The sequence below is a fragment of the Echinococcus granulosus genome (assembly GCF_000524195.1).
Source record: "Echinococcus granulosus chromosome Unknown EG_S00174, whole genome shotgun sequence".
Classification (NCBI taxonomy): Eukaryota; Metazoa; Platyhelminthes; class Cestoda; order Cyclophyllidea; family Taeniidae; genus Echinococcus; species Echinococcus granulosus.
In genome coordinates, this window is record NW_020170554.1 from 98251 (window position 1) to 101010 (window position 2760).

The 2760-nt window shown below is 43.6% G+C and overlaps 1 protein-coding gene across 1 annotated transcript in view; it reads right to left on the reverse strand.

Annotated features, from left to right (window-relative positions):
• EGR_09904 (hypothetical protein) overlaps window positions 1–2760 on the reverse strand; it is a gene marked incomplete at both ends in the record, with an annotated part of 4589 nt that overhangs the window by 1129 nt on the left and 700 nt on the right. The window lies entirely within an intron of this gene.

Sequence of the window (2760 nt, forward strand, 5' to 3'; positions counted from 1 at the left end):
CACATGCAAGATGATGAAATGACTGGCGTTGGTGCTTCGTAGTGGTTGCGCAAGAACCGACTGTATTGTGATAGGCGAGACAGAAAAACGAACATGGGATGGTTGGGGATGACACTGAAGTAAAGAAAAGAACAGAGAATGGAGCAAGGAAATTGCGTTAGGCTGAAGCTCTTGATAAACTATGCAAGCCTTCCAACTCCACGGGTTGTACTCTATATCTACATTATGTCGTTCAGTAAGTTCTAGAAACACTCTAGTCTTTCCGTAGACTAGTTGCACATGCTCTTCCACACCATGCTATCATTTTATAACTACACACATCGACCTCTTCTCAGAAAGGAATGGCAGTGTTTAGTTAGGTTGATGCGAATAATGAAAAAATTTGATTTTTTGGCTGAATATCACAGAAGGCGGCCTTCCGCTGTAGGCGACTGCATCCGCGACGATTTAGGAAAGGATTACCAGCAAAATTACATCGTCAACAACTTCCCCACAAACAGAGCTATTTACTATAGGTTCAAGAGAGATGAGATCCCCCTTCTCTCCTGCTGTTGCATTGTAGCTGCTTTCACGGAATGATAGTGCTAGAGAGAATACGGTCAGTGTGGAATATCTGCCAGCTCTTAAATGAGGTCTCCTCTGATTCTGCTTGTTAGACAGGAAGTGCAGTGATCGAAATTACAATATTCTCCTCTTGCTAAGAATTCGCATCATTACCTCTGCTCATGAATTTAACCACCATTGTGGCAAAATAATGGCTATGAGGCTCTCCAATGACATTCAAGCTTTCCACGGTGCCCAGTTATGCAGCCTCTTTAACCTAGACATGTGGTCCCTTCTAGGTGCTGTTTTACAAGTTAGCAACAATCCTTCTTCCTAATAATTACGTCTTCTTATATCTAGTGACGATGCTTCAGTTATTGTAACAGCCACTTCCACTGACTTGTATTATCAAGTTGGTCTGCCAAGTTGTTTCTAATAACCAAGCCCATGTAAAGCAGTGTTGTCGGCCTAACAAAAGGCTGGACGATTAGACACAAGGCCGAGATAACATTACAGGAAGACAGAAGAACAAGCTGCGCTGAGTGAAGTGTTCACATAGCTACCGTGGTCACTTTCATCCATCGGTCACAGCAACATGGGTGGCTGTGTTGAATAAGTGCTGACTAGTTAGGCTAGACAGTTGTCAAAATTTTAATGCTGTTGAGGGGACATTTGACCCCAGCATCCTTAGTAATTCACGTCAGTTTTATCAGAATTGAAACTTCTACTTCCCTACATCTCTGCTCCTCGTAAACAGTATTAAAGAAGGAGGAATGCTGATTTCGCACAATCCAAGACTGGTTGATGCTGCACAATGGCTTGTGGCTCTTCACAGGAAAGCATAGGTTAAGTACCAGTGACATAATGTCGCTCTCTTGAGATGATAGCTGTCACCTCTTCATTCTTGCAGCTATGTGATCACTGCACTGCTTCCTAGTTGTTCGTGAGAGCAATCATTAGCCAAGAGAGGTTTGAGGTGGCAAAATCTGTTTGCGCACTCTACATCCCCTTCTGGAGGTATCATAGACAGCCACACAGTGAACGGATGAACTCATCCACGTCCGGTGATGCTAACGTCAGCACCCACAGTAGATGCCTTACTTCTGAAGTGTTACGGCCTGCCAATGGGCTAGAGAATCCTTGCATCCACCATTTTAAACCTGTTTAGTTCATCATTGCCATCTGTGGCGTATCAGGGTCGTATTAATTCATGCTTGGAGAGGTCTATTAATCATGAACAGGGAGGCCTGAAGACAATGTTTATGGCAAATCAAAAGTACAAATCCCAGAGACTGTGTCTAAGGGACATAAAATTGCCAAGTTGATATTTAAAGTAAGTCCAACGTGGTTCATTTAAACAACGGCCATTAGCCAGTAGATTTTGTTGAAGGGACGATAATGGATACATGGTCACCTAAACTTTCATGCACTTATCTCTGACAGGCAACATTACATGCACAGTCTCCTGCTCACAAACACTTCGTGTTGCCCCAAAACAAAAGGAGAAGTGACAATAGGTCGAAATATGTATTGGCGATGTACGGTAGTGCTGGGTCTACTGGTAGGGTTCGAAATTAAGGCTGCCCTGCAGAGGGTCAATGACGTAGCTCCCGAGTAGTCTGTTACAAAACCTGAGAATCAGACAACTCATGTTTTGCGTAGACATCCCCTGCCAGTCCTTCTGGTCAAACCTTTGCTCCAGGCACACAAATATACATGCGATCGGCAACATTAATTGATGCGGAGTTTCGTCCAGTATGGGAAGTGTTTTGGAGAGGGGAGAATGCACAGGCCATCACGCATGTCCGTCGCGAATCGCAAGATGTCTAGCTGGAAAGCGGAGTCATTTAATAAAAAAAGGGATTCAAAATAGTTTTGTGGGAGCATAAACCTGTTTCTGTCTCGCATTACTGCTTTGCTTTTACTTTGGTCCTATTCAACCACCTCTACCTGAATTCCATCTAGCCAGTGCGGCAGTAGAGGTACTTCTTTATACCATCTCTTTTACTTGCTGTTTAAAATCCGATGAAAAAGTAACTGAGGATGTAAGGAAATGCCGGACATAGTGAAGGAGAGGTTAAAGTAACACTTAATTGTCTTTTGAGAACAATTACCAACGTTTAGGTGGGCAGGGAAGAGAGAGGGTGCCTAGATTTCTGCCAAAGGATGGTGCTCGCCTTCTTTGTAAAATCACCTCAGGCGAAAGAATACGTTAAG